Consider the following 19,061-nt stretch of genomic DNA (forward strand, 5'->3'; position numbering starts at 1 on the left):
GCGGCCGCGGCCAATGAAGCCCCGGCGAGGCAGGCGGCGCCGGGAGTACCGCCAGCGGCGCGGCCAGCGGGAGGGCTGTCAGCGAGGGGCGAGCATGGCACCGTTTCGCCCTTTGGGCTGTCACGGCAGCCTCAGAGGAGAAGCAGCCCCGCGGGAGGTGGCAGGAAGCGGCTCTCCCCTCCCGACCCCCCGTCCGGCACGGGTGGGGCACCGGGAGGTAAGGCTGGCAGCGCTCAGAGCAACTGCTCAGCTCTCTTCTGCTAAAACTACGTTTTTCAAGGCGTTTCGTCAAACTCACATCACGTCAGCCACTTCTACTAGTGGTGTGAACACAAAGTGCTACCTAAAGTTCACCACAGCACCCCTTCCACCACAGGCCTAAACCCTGAATTGCTATGGTGCCTCTGTTACAGATATAGGAACATTACAAGAAGGTGAGCCTCACATAGCCTTAAATCAGGCTGAAACCTCCCCTTTGGACCAATGCAACTGGCCATGAAACGTGCACAGGACAATCTGGTCCTCCCTACCCCTCACACAAGCCAAAGGAAACAGTATTTCACACCAGCATCATTAAAGCGTTGCCACAGGATGCTGCAGAGTCAAAGTGGGAAAGACTCACAGAGGATAGGGACAGACCATGCCATATCCACCCAGAGGTGTTCACCCAGGCAGCCCAGTTCAGAGAGGCTCCTTTCAGCCCCATGTTGATGGCCAGGAGGGGACACCCACGGTGACCACTCAACTCCTGCCCTCTTCCTTCTAGTGCTCTCTAAACATTTGTGAAGGGTCTTTGTCAGAGCCTGCAAACCCAGACCTTGGGTCTGGCTTACCCCGGCAGTGATTTACGTGGTGGGGCTGACCACCACCCTGACACTGTGGGTGCAAGAGGCCAGCCCCTTGCACAGAGCCTGCCAGCACAGCCAGCCAGAGCACAGAGCACAGCCCTCCCTCCCCTTGCCACAGGCTGCAGCATCACAGCCGCTCTCCCTTCTGCAGCAAAGGTATTTTTATCTCTCATGACTCAGTAACAACCAAAGACAAGCACAGTTTGTCGCAGTCTTCTGGGTGGAATTGGTGTGTGTTTCGCAGCTGGATCACAGTGTTACCATCTAGCTCAATCCTGCCAATACAGCTGAGCGTGATGCTCACCGTGAGCCCCTGCTCTGCTCCCTGGCCACCCGTACTTTTCTCTACAGGTTTTAAAAATCAGCTGGGTTTCAGCACAGGGTCAGGGTGCAGAGATTAAGGATCAACATAAGTGCTTCACCAACCACTAATCTGCAATGCAAGTTAATAGCTAATAAGCAGAACACTGGCTGTAGATCATACGGAATGAAGCTGTTGGGCATTAGTGGCTCATACGGGGACTGTAGGAGCATCTGGCTCTGTTCCCAGTTTCAATGCAAGCAGGGGCTGCTTGATCCACCCTACTGAGAAACACTTTTCCAATGGCTACCTCCATCTCCCTGTCTCGCTTTTTAACTGCTCCATTCTGCTGTAGATGAATAAATATCTCTCTTGGATTTTTCTGCACATCCCTCTAAGTGATATTCCCCCCTCCACCCCAGCAATAGATCAAGAAAAATGAGGTGAAGAGGAAGAGATGGCAAAAACTGACCACTTCACCTATGTGAAGTGTGAGAATAGGCAGTCAAGGTAGGAAGAAGCAGACAGGCTTTTAAGCTGATGCTCTCCTTTCTTTGTAGCTTAAAGCCACTTTATGGCTTCATTCTCAAGAACTATCTCAGATAAAAGTCATCATGGAACAAGATGGACCTAACTCCCCAGAGGAGTCATCCTCTCTGAACAACTTTGAGTGGCAACAGACTCAGGAAACAAACTGCAGAGTTTGTTCACTACACACTTCCTTGGAACCCCAAATTCCTCTTATTTTTAAAGGGAGAAAATAAATGACCAATATTTCATATTAGGAAATGAACTCTTTGAAAATTGAATTTGGTGGAAATAACCCAGTGATTTTCAAGAGGACACTTCCTGTCCAAACAACCCTTACCATTTTGTATAATTCCACTTAAGATTAAGCATTCTGAATTTTTCCTTCAATCCTTGGTAAAGCACATATTTGTTTTTTGACATGCTTTTTCCTTAATTGTCAGCTTCTTTTTTCATAATTCTGAAGAACTGATTTATTTTCAATTGCACTTCAGAGCCACGTTAGTAGAAACTGATCTCTGGATCCTGGTGAATTGAATCTTAAGAATGTCAATAAAAAGGTAAACAAAACAGCCCAGCAGGGAAAGGTCCTATCTCATGGCTGTCATTATGAAAACACATTATAATCTGGAAAGCAGTTATAAGATTATGAATTTTAATTCTAACGTGACTTTGTGTTACAGTAATCTAACTTGGGCGACTCATTGGTTTCACATAAATCAGCTTCCCATTGTTTGGCACAAAGCCACTTCTGCTGTTTACCCACACAGGAAGACCGGGCTCGCCGACACTTCCAGCCCGTCTCACGGGCTATCATTGTGCACACCAGAAACCACAACCAAAAGAAAGTTAATGCCATGAAGCTAGCAACTGACAACTGCAAACTACATGTATCTATTATCTCTTACATATACTTCCCCAGCATAGCATTGTAAGCAAAATTCATACAGCTGCTTTCAGTTGACGTAATTCAATAACGTGTGTGCTCATTCTTCTGCCATTGCCTAACCTTAGGAATTTGGCATTGCAAGGCAGTGTACGTCTTAGCACAGACAAAACAAATCCAAGAGTGGTGTTTCTGTTGTACACACCTTCCTGACCACAGTTTGGGTCATCGGGCAGGTCCAGATCTTTAGCTGATCGGTACATGAGATAATAAAGTAAGAGAGAGCAAGCCACTGTCCTCAGGTAGCCCTAGTCATTGCAGAGGTGAGTCACCATCCCGCAGAGCAAACAAATGAAGTCACAGATCTGGGGGTTCATCTCAAACCCTGCAGGAAGCTGTGCTCTCCAGACACACTCTCCTGCTCCAGGGACTCTATGCTGCCTCTGTTCCCAGCCTGCGGGTCCTGCTCTTCTTCCTACACTCTTGGCTGGCTCTTCATTCAGTGCCTACTCTCCACCAGCGGCTCTTGCACTCCCACCCACCATCAAAGTCTCGTCTCCATAGTGCTTTTACATTCCAACAGGTGTCTTTATAACTTTCCCTGTTTGAAGTTTACCTTAATGGTAACAATTATTAGATACTGTCTGCTACATATGGGATGAAAGAGAGGTAGAAATCTGGGGAGGAAAGTCTTCTCCCACTTTTCTAAGTCAAGTCTTGACTATATTTTTGTATTAAATATTTGTGAAAGACATTTGCACACACCTCACATGTGGGGGCAACGTACTGTGCAGATTCCAGGAGGGAGCAAACCATTGGGCTGTCTTTTTTAAATGTAAGGGCATGATTTCATAGGATTGAGGTGAACTGAAAATGGAATGACTGGCAGTAATAGCCGAGCAACCTCTCAGCAGAGCTCACAAACAGAGCAGCCTCTCAGTCCTGTACATTTTAGTGACTTAAATGAGCACTAAAAAACCAAACCCAGCAACATGACAACCTTTAAACCAAGATACCAGTTCAGAGACTCTACGCTGTACATAGGGACTAAAGGAAAAAAAAAAGATGACAAGAAAGGCTATAACCTATTTCAAATATTCTCATTTGTTCTAAAACCTCAACCAGAAGCCAGGTTCAGTCTAGGTCCTACTGGGATTCGTCTTTCCTTACTTCCCCCATGGGCAGTCCTTCAGGGTACAGGAGAACCAGCTGCTTTCTTGAGCACTATTTGCGCTCAGTGTTAGCTGGATAATGTATGCGTTATTTTCTGGTACTAATCTCACAATCAGTAAGTCTTATTATGAAGACTCCACATAATTGATTTTAAAGTCATCCACGGCTTTCAGAAAATGGCAATTAGTCACTCTCTGAAAGACACATTATGTAAGTTTAATCCAGTCACACAATTCAGTCAACACTGGACAAATTATTTTTTCTAAAAAGGCAAGTCGATGCATTTCCCATTTGTTGGGTAATAAACCAAAATCACTTCAGAAAAAAACCCCAACAAAACAGAAATTTGAAGAGTCAGGTTAAACTCACAGGTCCTAAAATGCCAAATTAGACTCAATCAGACCTCCTGAAGCCCACGTGCATTTCCAATACAATGTACTGCTTAGTTTCCTGACCACCTGGCTCCCCTCTCAAACACAGTATCATGTTTTCTTCAGTCTCAGAATGCACTGAAGGCTTTTAATTCTCGTATGGTATTTTCGTGTTACTATGACTAAATACGCCTTTATCATTTCAGACTCCGCCTATAATACAATCCCTCCAAGGAGTGCATTTTAATAATAATAATTATGATGTTACATTGTACACAATTTTGAAAAACATCAAAGATGATGCACTGTTGTATGCATCTCAAGAAACAAGGCATTTGGTTGCTACGCAGTTAGCCACTGTATGTTTTGTCACGTTGTTTCGTGGTATAGCTAACTCAGCCAGATGTATATGCTCAGAAAATCCTTCCTTGCCTGAACACTTTATGAGCGTACTTTATGGGCTCAGTACAAGATTTTCAAGAGCTAATCAGTCAGATTGTGAAACTGAGCCCAATTTCCTAAGTGGAGGCTTGTTCCATGCTAAATAAGATTTTCCCAGCCATACCTTTTGGAGAATTGTTCCAAGGGTAAATGGGTAGCCCAAAATTTTACTTTTTATTTAAAATCTGTGATAAGCTGTTTCCATTTCATTTCCTTCACTCGTGGACATGCTGCTGCCAGGCATAGCCTCTGCCCACAGACAGACAGTGTTAGCAGAGGGTAGGAATGCTATTCAAGGAAAAGCTCAACCTGAAAGCTGACATTCGAGGAGCTGGATGGGAAGAACCATCATGCAATCTCAGCCATGAGGGTAAGACTTCTCTTGCCACCATTCCAACAGAGCCACATTTACCTGGCAGATGGACAGCATCAGGCTCATGCAATGCTCAAAGTACACTGGCATCTTCAGGGAACACACAGCCCTGCTTTGAGTCAGTAGTTACCCACAAGGGAGTTTGGGGTTGAAGGCATGGTTGAATGATGAAAACTTACTGCTGAGAAAAGTTCTATTTTTTGTAGCAAAATTTTCCAAATGGACTGGCTTCTAATTAAATCAGACCTTCCCACCTCCCTAGTGATATACTTATTGCAAAGAAATGGCTATTTATATCTTTGGGTTTTTGTATCTGATAAAAGTCTATGTGATTTCCACAGCAGGTAATGAACATTTTTATGTTCAGAATTTAAAAAGAAGTTTTAATTGAAACTTGAATTAAATAAAGCCAAAGTATTGGCATAGTTTAAAGCATGGCTGCTAAATTAAAAAAAAAAAAATCTAACACCAAAGTTTAAATTATGGAAAAAAGATTGCCCAATATTGCAGGTAGAAATTGCTGCATAAAATGTTAATTTGGTACTGTAATGCTCAATACAACTAGCATCTATTAACATTATTTGGGAAAATTTTACATTTGTGCTGATGTGCTTACTAGAAATACTGTGAAGTAGCCTTGTTTTCATCAGAAGGGAGCATACCCATAAAAAAAGCAGAGATCTTAGGGAAATGATCAGAAAATTGTTTTTCAGTGGCTTTAGTCCTACCAGTCAGTGCAGCTGGTTCAGATCTAGGTCAGCTGGCTTACTTTGTTCCTAGTGGCGTGATGGGTGGTAGGTTTGCTCCCAGCAGTTATCAGTTTGGGCCTTTGGAAACGACAAGTCGAAACTGCGCAGTGGCAGGAACCATCCACTGTGACCGTTCCTCTCTTTCAATAACTGACAAGACAAAAACAATTAACATTTGCTGTTCTGGATAGTGGCACAAAAGCAAGGCACTCTTCAGTGTGCACTGCTTTTCTTAGAGAGGGGGCTGTTTTGGTATGTAGCCTAGATTTAGCCATTGCAAAAATAAAATACAAATCTCAAGTACCTCCGGTACTGAGCTCTGCATTTGGTCTGGTTCTGGAGGACTTTGCTAACTTCAAGTGACTTAGCTTTCAGCAAGGTCACTAACTGCCCACTGCGTCCACATAAGTAAGAGGGGTAGTTCTGGGGATTTAGCTCACACCACATAGGTGCAAACACAACTATGGGTGTATGCGGGCACAGGCAGGGGCGCGGATGTTGCTGTCAATAATGGTGCTAAGCTGGGTTTTAACAATAGCTATGACTTCTTTTATGCTGTATAAATAGTAATATGCTTCCTCCCAAGGTTGTGTTCTGGGCAAGATGGCACAGTCTTGCCCATCTCCTGGGACTACTGCCTTATCCTTGTTTGGTTCCGAGCTGGCCGAAGCCACAGGTTCTTTCTTACAGACACTGACGCAGGACATCTCCACGGCCCCTCTGTTAAAATAACCCACTGCTCCAGCTCGACAAAAGCACAGCTGCTACCATGCTGTGTGACACTGAGGCAGGATACGCCAGTCAAACAGCACCATAAAAGCTATGCATAAAGCTAAGAAACAAGCTCTTTTCACTCCTGACTGTGGTGAGAAAAGCAGTTCCCTGTGACTGTGAGTTCAAGCTGAGGTATCGTTCTCAGCTCTTCTTGCTTTGCAGCAGTTCTTTACCACCACCTCATTCTTTCCTTTGGAAAACAAGCTGCCTTAAGTGGAGCCCTACCCAGGCCAAAATTGGGAAGTACAGAAGGGGACCAGGAGCTGGCAGAGCACTGAAGATACCTCAGGGGGCTGGCAGCATCACTGTTCCTGGGGAGACCACGCAAGGTAGTTGCACAAGCAAGGAGAGAAGCATCAAAGAAACAGCTTTGCCTTCAATCCTTTCCATCTATCCTTCCAGCCTTCATTGCTTTTCATTTGGTCCATCCTGTCTCCTCCTCCTCCTGCCAGAAGCTTAGGCCCATGGAGGTGATGATCTGCATGAATGCTACTCTTTGGGCAAATACTCTTTGTTACTAATATACTACATCTAGGTACCGCAAGAGAAAACAGGCCATTAGACTAATTTTTCTAGACCAAAGGCAACTGGGGATAGTTTATTTCTCATCTGACTCATGCTATTATAAGAATTTGCTCAAATTGAGAAAAAATTAAAAAAAAAACCCAAAGAGAAAAACAGAAGGCTTATCAAAAATCTTAGCTATACCCTTTGAAGAGGCATCTTATGTGTCCCCTAGCCAGGAAATGTCAATGGTGGCCAAACTTTATGAAATAAATAATTTAGAACACTCCCTTTATCATAGCCATTTAAGAATGACATTGTTAAAAGCACTTTTTACAAAAAAACCTCTGTATCTTTCAGTAACTGAAAATGTAAGTTAGGGATAATGGCAATCATATGAACCACAAGGTCTTCCTGTTATATTTATTAGAGTCTTTTAAAATTCATTCCTCGTGGAATAGGAGCTTTAGATATTGGTACAACATGGCCAAGTAGTATGGAAATGTCTTTTTATGTCTCATTAATATTTTCTTACCTAATGTATAATATTAATTTCCCATTAGTCTTGTCTGGCAGTCTAATGCCTCTAATATTCGCCTTTTTTGTTCTACACAGTAATTCAATTTAGAATAATTCAGTGTATGTTATAATTGAAATCTGCAGCTCATTAATTTCTAAACACTCTTTGTATTTCAGACTACACCTGCTTCTTTGGCACAACCTCTATTTTGAATCCATGCACTTCTTCCTGAGTAAGCTATGTTGCTATGATACATGTGCTGTCACAGTTTCTTTCTTCAACATACTTTCAGTCCATAATCATACTTATTTTGCATAAATAAGACTGAGAGTGCAAAGTCTCCTAAAGCTCCCTCAATTATCACTTGATGCAATCCCATGAGTTAAGGTGAGAACGATTTTTAACCTGACGGAACACAAGAGTTGTGACAGGGATACGCAACACCCATTGGAATTTATAACGGTGTAAACCTGCTCAGGGAGCACCTTGCCACAGGCAAATGGCAAAACGGGGTAAGGCCCAGAGTCCACCAGCACTCCCTGCAGCCCCTGATTTCTACGTGCACGTGTGTCCACAGGCAGAGCTGCACCAGTGCTGCAGGTCAAGGTCTATGTTCGTTTTATACAATGCAATTAGGCAGATTCAGAAAATGAGGTAGGCTGATCATCCTTCAAATGAGTCTCTTGTGTGGGCTCCCACTATCCTTGCATAAATCTCTATTTAAATCAGCACTGATTTGAAACCCGCAATGAATGAAACCAGAGTGGAATTGGCAGTGGAATTATACTCTGCTCCCAAAGTCAAATTATCAGTTATTATCAGTTTATTGCCACCCATAAAATATTCCAACCCCTGATCGCATTCTCAGAAAAGGCTTGTTTTACATTCTGTTGACCAGCATTCCAATTTTCTCATTTCTCTTTTTCCACATATGGTTCATTTTTCCTGTTTATTCTCTCTTAGTTTCTTAATTAACATTTTAAAGTGCCTCTGTCATGAAAAATTTCCTGTAAGGGCAGAAAGCAACCCATTTTCCTAAGGGAAGCTGTAACTTAAAAATTCCTACTTGAGACAGGCCCTCGAGAAACCATTGTCTCAAGTGGTCAAATCCAGCAACTGTGGAACAAATGTAAATAATGTCTTTATTTGAAGACTGAATAATTTTGCATGATGGGGCTGACAATGCAACTCCCCATCATAAATTTGGGCTACACAGATTATTTTCCTTTTCAGGGAGAAGCAGGCATTGGCGTGTGGACAGTTTATACAACGTTGTTAAACAGAAGGGCCTTTGGTGTGGGGTGGAGGTGGAGGGTGTATTTTGGTTTTGGATTTGTTTCCCAGCAAGTTTGTGGTTTGTTGCAACATAATGTTTAGCTACACTACTCCTAGGTAGTACTCCAATCAGTAACTCAAGTACCTGACATTGGGGAGTTCAGAAGCATACACGGTCTTTGGGCAGAAGCTCTTATTTTGAGCATAGGGCACAATGAAGCTAGAAGACCAAGTTTGGGGTAGAGTTCCCATTTCTTCACTGGCAATGAATAACTGCTTTCTTCTTACTTAGCCACGTTTTTCATCTCACCTTACAGGGCAATTTTTTGTTTGTACTGCCACCAATTAGCAGTTCAGGTGACACTGCTTGTAACATTGAGCCTGCTCCATGTCTCAACAATAAAAATAGCCAAAGAGAATCATCCATAAGGCCCATATAAAGAATTATCCAGTAAGCTCTCAGCATTATCAACTTGCTGAGCAGCGAGTCTCAGTGCCTAGTAAACTCCAGTGTATGGCAAAGGTGACCGGCAGCTGCCAGGCACCAGGCTGCAGCGCTGCCACTAATGCTTGCAAGGATTTGGAGGCTGGAGTGAATGAGAAGCTGTCACTTACGAGCCTGAGCACATCAAATTCTGTGAAAGATAACAACACACAATACTTTCTGCAATTTTTTGCATCCCTATTAAACACACCATCAGCCAACAGGCATGCCTGAATGCAAATGTAATTCACCATCCTATCAACTTTGGTAAATGCTTCAAGACTTTTCCAGATATATAAAATTATCAGAAAAATTCAACTAACAAACTATTTGATACAACATTTCACCATTCCAGGCACAATGGGAATTGCGAAGACGGCCTTTCATCCTGCAGCAGCATTCCTCCACTTGTCTCAGGAAGGGGAAAAGCTGCTTGCCTCCGAGTGCTCCTGATCTAATTCACAAATCGGAAATCTTAAAAAAATTACTAAATCATATACAAACATTACTAAGGTTCAGTAGAGAACATTATACTTAGCGATACTATTTCAAACTGCTCTAGCCCTAATGAAATGCAGTAATAATCCCCACTAAAAAGCAATATAGTCTAAGTGCATTGTAATACAAACTTCACTATCAGGAACACATTATCCTGTAGTTCTCTTGGAAGCTATATGGATGCAATGAGAGGAATATCAGTACTAAGGTGATGAGGATTAGAGCAACAACTGCTCATCAACCGGGAATCAGATTTTTCAGCATGATGCCTCTCACCTTGCTTAAACATTAGGACTGCAAGAACAGGGAATGCCAGAAGCAATGCTGTTTCTAACTGCTGATGCCATGCAGAAAAGAAGGTTAAATATGGAGAAGTTTAATGTTCTAAAAGTTAATGATCAAAGGAAGACTTTGCAAAACTGTCAAGAGTTGCTGTCTTCACTGATGACGAGTGTGACAGGTCTGAAGTAATAAGAGCAAGCAGTTCATTGAGCTTAGTAACAAAACTGCTCTCCTTACTTTGTTCAAATTCAGAAAAGAGAAACATTCAGCTAGAGACTAAAACTAAGCATGCAGAGTTGTATCTGAAAATATCTTTCTTTCTTGTGAAAGATTAAAAGGAAAGAAACAAGGGCTAGAGCAGTGTGGCTTCTGTGGCATTATCCAGAGGATAAATTGTTGGTCCTCTTTTCTTCCACAGCCTAATACTTCATTTAGGCACCTCTACTTCTCTTTCTATTACCACTTCCAAAATAAGTATTTCACTCTTCATGGGTCTTAAGGGCTTGGTAACCTGTTATGAATGGGCACTTATTAGTGGAGCCAGTGTGCCTGCTGGTCAGGGGCTTCTCTAACCAAATGCGGGGGGTGACACACCAGATCATCACAAATCCATGTCCTTCCCATCTCTGCTCACAAGCCAAACAGCATTTTACATTGGTCCCTGTTTGCATACCCACAAGTAAAATGCTTCCCCCAACCCCAAACACGCTGCAAACAGTAAGGAGAAAAAGGAGCATATCTGAGTAATGATAGAGGAAAGTACAGAAAATCTCTGGCAGTCAGACTCAGCGGAGATTTACACAGGCTATGCAGAGTTGCAGAGCGTGTAAAACACAAGACATGTCAGATATTAGTTCACAGCCAATGTGCCACCAACCCCACTTCCCAGCCCTGGCTTTTCCTTGGGACTCTCATGTTCCACTACTGACCAGACCTGACCCTGCCTAGTTTATGAGATTAAACACAATCATAGCCCAAGGTGATTATTACCAGCTATACAGTGTCACATTATAAAGTCTAAGTGAGGTAAGAAACTTGTAAATAACAAAATTATCCTTTTATAGGGCTCTTAATTCAACAGTCCAGTCTGTTTCCTGTAGAAGTGATTAGTAATAGAAAATAATTAGGAGATGCCAGATGGGAGGAGGAGTTTTAAAAAAAAAAAACAACCCCAAAACTCACACAGCTAAGGCAAGAGAACAACAAACGAGGGAGCTGCCAGCTAGCAACCCACCACAGTCTCTCACCGTCCGGGAAGCTCTCTGCACAAGCAATAAATGACAACCAGACACCTGCTTTAGAGACCGCTCTGAAGAGACCCACCTTCTTGGCCACAGCTCTGAGAAGGCATAAAAAGTCAAAGGCAACCACAGCTTTGGGGAAAGAAAAAGATTATTATAACTTCTGTGTATATGGCTATGAGGCTTCCCCACCATACACCTAGGCAGCCTTTTTGGAAACCTCAAGTACAATGTCCCTAGGGAAGGTACACAGCAGACTCCCACAGTGCATTAGGACTAAAGCCATGACAGGTCTCCACTGCTTATCAGGAGGTGAGCTGGGCTTCTGTATTTCTGCATCCCATCTACTGAGGTACTCCAGGATGGGAACAATCTCTCTCCTCCTGAAGAAAGGCCCAAAGAAAGCCATTCTCTGGCTCTTCAAGACCTATGGGAGATTCCTCCCCTTCCCCACAACCCTTTTTCCAATAGCCTACCACAGTTAAAAAGGAAGGAAACTTCTGCCAGTATAAGTAAGAGCAGCTAGGGCTATACAGTACTCTTCAAAGGGCATTAAAAATGTAACCAGAGCCGAATCACCAAGCGTTAAAAACCCTGGAAAGAAGTGCAGGTGTGGGCTTTACACTGACCTACCTCACAACACTGAGAAACACGGGAAAAGAATAATAGCTTATTCATTGCTAATGGCTCCATTTTATCAGTAGCAACACAACCAGTATCCTTCAGATTTAACTGCACAACAACTGTACAGCTTTACAGCCTTCTTAACAGTTACATTTTACAGAGGCTTGATCAGGCTTGAACAGGACGTACACTGAAGGCAATTACTCTGGTCTGTGAGACTGAAAAGACCAGATCCCCCGACTTCACGTGGCAGCTACCCATCTCAACACAATCAGGAGCTAGACTTTCTGAAGACTGTATCTTTGTGTACACATCTCGTGTGCCAGATCATGAAAAAGCCACACTTAACTTTAAAAAGTTGAAAGCAACATGAAAAGTCATCTCAGCAAGCAGTTGGGTGACTTGTACCCATGACAGAAGGCTGAAGCGGGGTGCTGACCCTCCAGTTGTGCTTACCTACAAAACAGAGGAAACCTCTCTACAGGAACAGCATCATGATGGGAGGCACGCTGTACATGTGAAATGCAACCTGACCTAAGTCACTCCTCACCATCCCAAGTTGGTGCAGCTTTCTTTGTTCTGAACCTTGTGAGACCAGACCAGCTACAAACAGGCTACCAGCACAAGCACTCAACTTTCACTTCCCATTAATCCCAGATGTTACTGTGTAAGCATTATGTTAAAGTGCTGAATGGATGCAGGGCGGCAGGCAAGGTCCTGCAAGGCTAACTGGAGTCAGCTGGGATGCTGTTTGTAACCCACAGAACTAAGACAGCACAGCTGAGCTGAGCACCGACCAGAGCTGGCAAGGAGAGAAGAAGAAAGAATTTGGCCTGGGAAAATCAGGACAGCAATGGGACTGTGTTTAGCATTGGAGCTGAGCTACAGGTCCACCTAGAAGCCCTTAAAAAAACAGGTCTGCTAGTGTATCCTTTATAAGCATGGGATACTGACAAGAGAAAAACTAGATATTCTGTGACCTGGGGATTAAATTAGCAAAGTTATGCTTCATTTGGAAGCTCTGAATCCTAAACCAAGATGAGTTTACATAATCTTTTTAGTGTATCAATTTTACTGCCACACTGAACACAAACAAGGGCTGAGGTTATTCTGTGATTATGAGTAGAAAAAGCACCCTGCAGTTTGGAGAAAAGAATTGCCTTAGTGCTGACATCTGCACGCTGGACAGCGCGTGCGATTAAGCTCTCCTTTCCTGGGTTTTAATAAACGTATAGGAAACGCTTATGAAAAGGTATCGTAACCATCTGAAGTCTTAGTTTGACCTGTATGTGCCATATATAATGGCACACGTGGCTCTAGATCCCTACTGCCATAAATGCTAATGCACAGAAAGGGAAGATGAGGAAAACTGGGGCTGGGGGAATCTCTGCAGAGCACAACGCTGCTGATATACTGGAGCAACTACCTAAAAAGTAGCCTTGTCTTTCATTCTGCTTGGAACTTTCTTGGTATTGACAAAATTGTCTGAGCTTTGAAGTTTCTGCTGAAAGATGGGCTAAACCCAGAAGAAATAGATAGAAGTTTTTGCCTTCCACAGAGTTATGTTTTATTTATAATTGCATTAAACTTACAGAGTGATTGTCATGGACACCCGCGCAGGGACTAGATAGGAACATTTGTGAGAAAAGAGTTGACAATCTCCTGGAGTTAACTCATGGGATTCTTCAGTGCTCAGACTCCTGTGTCTTTAAATACACTTTAAGGTAAACATTTATCAGTTGGACTTCTAAAACCAGCATTACTTCACTGTTACCCTTGTTATAGCTATGGCTTGTCTCAAATTTTATACATTATGCACCCATCTTTGCTCAAAATTAAGTTAATTCGAGTAAATTTCAAACAATTTCCAGCATCAAGACTGCCTCGCTCTCCAAGCACACTTTCCTCCCTGATTATTAAGAACACATCTTCTTTTTATTTCCCATCAGTTCCAGCACTGGCACTGCTGGGCACCAAACCATGCTGGCCAAAGCTTTCTTCCCCTGTCACAGGCCTTGCTAAGGGGGCTTAAACTTCTACGAGAGCCTATTGTTAACTTCCTTGGCTACATTTTCTGATGCCCTTTCACTGAAGGCAAAGTAAGCCTTGATGAAGGAAGGTTCTAAGCAGGTCTTACCAACAGAGCAAACGTAGAAAAGTAATAGGGTCATCAGTGAAAGTAAAAGTCAGTTCAAGGTTGGAAAGTGAGACTGGTCCCTCTGCAAACACCCACAAGGATATTAGAAATGTACACAGAGATTGCAATTAACTTTGTGATCTGGAGTACCTTTGAAGGCAGGCTAAAAAGCATGTTTCCTACTAAAATGACACAGATTTACATTTCCAGATCTCCTTGCACAGGGTTGCAGACACTCAGCCTTCATCACTATGTAAGAAAAAATGGCATCACCACTAAGATCATTAAAGATAGACCAAAAAGTGCTTTTATTGGGTGATTGCTGCCACAAGCTTTCTCTCCATTCCATTCTCTCCATCTGCAGGAACTGAACTGAAGGTAATGCAGTCTAGAAAGGGTGTTTAATTGATTCACAGTCACTGAAGTTTCTTGAAGAAATAGCACTTATCACCAAAGTAAACATGAATAAATGTGATTCAGCTGCTATCTTAACATTAACCTCAGCATTTCATTCTGAAAGATGGAATAACTCATAGCTAATTATTTAATTTTCTCATAACAAATATTACATCTCAAATCACTCATGCAACTTCTTACATCAGTATCTCAAAAGCATGTAAAAATGAAAAAATAAAAATCATGTTTTGCAGGGCTGTCAAGGAGGACTTTGATATATGTATCTAGGTATTTATTAATTTCTGAGAGCTCCCATTTTTATAAGATATTTAACTGAATCAAGTCATCTGCTCCAAGGCCATAATTACCTTTGAGAGTGGAGAATATTCAGAGATCCATCAGTATTCAAGGCACGGCTGGAACAGTAAATCTTGCAATACTGGGTATTATTTCCACTTCCACACCAGGCCATACAAGCTAAGTCCACATGGGAAGCCCTCTTTCAAATGAATCTTAGCCCTCTCTTAACACACAGACCACGATGGCTGTACAATTGAGTTCTGAACAATCTGCAGACTGTTTAGGGAACCAGCATTACCTTTTTAGCACTGCAGCTAAAATATCTATTCAGGGCATTCAAGCATGACAAGCACTCTCCTGTTTTCAATCTCCACTCCTCCAGTTATCTCTGAGTATTTATTAATTCTTTCACAGGTTATGAAAATCATAAATCATTAACCAGGAATTTTAATTTTTAGTATATACTTGTATATGGTAAAGCAGTCCAATTCCTTCCCGTAATCAGCGAAGCACATGCTGCGCAGTGGGTTATATTCTCACGCTTTTCCTATTAAAAACTGCATCTTAAATCACACCACAATATGGGCTTTTGCAGGAGGACTTGGCACTTAGGAGTATTGTGATTTGTGTCTTGCAGTCCTCATCTAATGATTGCATAATTTTTGTCTTCTCATCTTTTACGGTCTTTAAATCCTTCCCCTTTACTAGGGCTCGTTATTAATATATTGCATACGACAAGTCACCCAACACATGCTGAATTCTTCTACTACAGATTAACTGCGAAAGGAGCGGGGGAACAAATGAAGTATTATTGGTATTATACGCTGGGAGGCATCTATCACAAATCCACGGCGTTCCCTGCTACTGCCCCACACCGAATTCAAAGCAAGGTGAAGTGCTCTTTAGTATTTTGTTCTCAAGTTTGAGGCATGTGCTCTGGCTGCCCAATTTCCTCCGCTTGATTTTACGGCGGAAACCGAAAGCACATTTCCACCCGCCGTTCCCAGGCCAGAGCCTGTGTGCGTCTCCTTTCCTTATTCTGCAGGATTTACCTTCAGACCCACACAGGACTGGGCAACAGTCACAGGCACAAAGCATAGATTCAAATTTGAACAGCCATGGCGTCTGCAAACCTGGGAATGTACTTTGGCTCAGGGTGATCAATGTTCAAGACCCAGAGCTGTTCTCGAAGCACACCACGTAGGTGGAACCTGTGCAGCTACAGTACAAAACTGATAAAGATGCATTAATTACTAAACACTGCACCCTGCAGAAATTTTCATCCTTACCATGGGGCCAATGGGCTGATGTTGTAGCATAGAGACTTTGCTGTTTGGATCATAAGACAGTGGATTTTTCTTGTTGGATTTCGGGACAAATTTCTTTGCATTCTTTGTTAGAATTGTAATTATCAATTCAGTGATATTCTCTTTATACTGGACAACAGGAATCATTCTACCATCCCTCCCACCGAAAAGAGAGAAAAACCACTCAACCTATTTCTAGGTCCTATAAGAAAGCTTCCTTGTATGGCAGTTAAATGATTCATAATAAGGTAAATACTATGTTATTATTCATTGGCGTTTCAATAAGAAGCAGAAGCCTGCACAAAAAGAGTAAAATGACCTTCTGAACAATTTAGTAGAGGATATGTGTATTTTTCTTATTGCTTTATTATTATTATACCTATGAAGGCTTATAAACTAGCAGAGAGATTGGGTCTCCTGGTTAAGTGGAGATGTAATCTCTTCGTTGTTCCTCATGCTAGCATGTTAACTTTTTATAGTAGGTAGGCTTTTAAAAAGTCAGAGAAATATTTCCTGTCATCCAGTACTTACTTAAATGCAAATTATTTGTCAAGCAAGTATAAATCTCATGATTTCAATGTTTTTTACAAAATTAACCATCAGACGTGATTCAGTCATCATCCTGTACTGTCCTCCTGCTAGTCAGTTACATTCACCCCACTGACCCTGAAACAGTTCCCCGAGGATGTCGGGGTGACAGCTTCAGTGGGTTTGCAAGTAGTCAACACCCCTGGACAGTGATGAGAAACACCTGGGAAAGCCCTCAAAGGTCTCCTCTCCCCACCACTCCTACACTGCACACAGTGACCACCCACCATGAGGCACTTGGCAAGGCCATCACTGTATCTCTCCCCTTTCCCATGCTTCCCACGTCCTTTGACTTACAGAGAAGAGAGAAAGGATCTGGGAAGCCTTAGCTGCATGCTGGGGCTTGTTCCAAATGCTGAGATTCCTACTGGGATCGGGTGTTGGTCATGGGGTGAATGTCTTATTCCCCTTGGGGATTTGCTGGGTGAAGTGACACTCAGGACTCTCTGTCATGATCCAGCAAAGGCCCTGAGAGGTGTAAAAGCAGCAGAGATGTCACCTATGTGCCACTCTATAGTAAAATGGATCTCACTATACCTTCACCACACAACCACAGGTAGTAAATCCCAGCTGGATAATGACTTGGAAGTTAAACTGAAATCTCCAAATGTAACTGTTCTGCTGTGCTAGTTTTGTCTGGGATAATTTCCTTCATAGTAGCTAGTACAGGGCTGTGTTTTGGGTTTGTGATGAAAACTATTGATAATACAGGGATGTTTTTGTGATTGCTGAGCAGTGCCAAGGCCTTTTCCGCTTCTCAACCCACCCCACCAGTGAGTAGGCTGGGGTGCACAAGGAGCTGGCAGGGGACACAGTTGGGACAACTGACCCCAACTGACCAAAGAGATAATAATTCCAATTGTGGCTGCCCCCTCCCTGGCAGTGTTCAAGACCAGGTTGGATGGGGCTTTGACCAACCTGGGCTAATGGAGGGTATCTCTGCCCATGGCAGGGGGGGTGGAACTAGGTGATCTTAACAGTCCCTTCCAACTAAAACCAGTCTGTGATTCTACGATATCCTATACCATATAGTGTCATGGTCAGCTGGCAGAAAAAGGAGGAAGGGGAGATGTTTGGCATGATGGTGTTTGTCTTCCCAAATCACCATGTCACATGATGGAGCCCTGCTCTCCTGGCAATGGCTGAACATCTGCCTGCCCATGGGATGTGAACAGATTCGTTGTCTTGCCTTGCTTGTGTGTGACTTTTGCTTTACCTATTCAACTGTCTTTATCTCAACCCACAAGTCTTCTCGCTTTTACCCTTCCAATTCTCTCCCTTATCCCATGGGATGCAGAGCGAGCAAGTGGCTGTGTGGGGCTGAGCTGCCAGCTGGGGTTAAACCATGACAACTGTGATGTCTGTGTGCCTCATTGTGTCCACATCAATGTGGTTCCAAGACAAATAAAGAGAACAGGCTCAAAAATTGGGCTTCAGGCCAGTAACCACCGCTGTTCAACCACGTTGCAGGCTAAGCCACTTCGGTTGCTTGCAACTTCCAGACAAACAGGGTGAGACATTGCAATTATACAACTAACCTCTCTAAAGGTTTTTCAACTAAAATTTCAATCTGTGAGAAATATTTATAGTTCTTGAGCTATTTAATGAAAACCATTTCAAAACAATAGGCGTACCTTGTTGATAAGTCTGACATAACACCAAAGCATCTATGGAAAAAATAACATTCTTCAATAATAATCATTGCAATCCCTTTACTATGAAGACTTTTTCATCAGTCAAAAAAATATTGTGACAAGAATAGAGTTCTGTTGTCACTTGACAGCTGCTGAATGCAGGAAGAGTTAATTTTACCACATAAACCCAAAGCGGTGACTTCCAGAACTCTCAGAGAAGATTTTTACCCAGGCTTTGCATTATAATGAACTCTTTATGATAACACAAAAAAATCCTTTTGAAACAGCATGCTGCAAGTCAGAGCCTGTCAGGAATTGGAACAGATAACTCACCCCTCTAGTGTCGGTACCTAACAGGCAAGAAATTGGCTATTTGACGTGGTCAGCTAGCATCAATCTGCCCACCAGTATTTCTTTTGTCAAAAGGATCTGTTAACAGTGAAGATTCATACTTTAAGCTAAGTTGGGTGCTTCATCTCTCAGCAAATTCAGTGCAGGATGACAGACTCTGATGGAGAAGGATTTGAAGGACCAATGCTATGAACCTCCTTTCTCTCTAGACTCTGTATGGAGCTTATAGTTTCACTGTAATAGTCGTGGATGTTGGAAACTGTCAGCAAGATGTTTCCTCCACCTCAAAAAAGCCTGAAATCACAGACATGTTTCTGGCTGGAAATACAGACAGATGATCTCAAACAAGACTGGCATTTCTTGTAAGCACTGTAAGCATATTAGATACTCCTAACACAATTCGTACGTTTGTGAAATCTGGGAGCATATCAGGCTATTATACATGCATTAACACCTACACATATGTAAAAATACAC

At 42.7% G+C, this 19,061-nt stretch overlaps 1 protein-coding gene across 1 annotated transcript in view; it reads right to left on the bottom strand.

Moving 5' to 3' along the window:
• The window catches only part of CHN1 (chimerin 1), a 99,053-nt gene that overhangs the window by 30,310 nt on the left and 49,682 nt on the right, over nucleotides 1–19,061 (bottom strand). The gene's annotated exons all lie outside the window — the stretch shown is intronic.

The sequence above is a fragment of the Gallinula chloropus genome, assembly GCF_964237585.1.
Source record: "Gallinula chloropus genome assembly, chromosome: 5".
Taxonomy (NCBI): Eukaryota; Metazoa; Chordata; class Aves; order Gruiformes; family Rallidae; genus Gallinula; species Gallinula chloropus.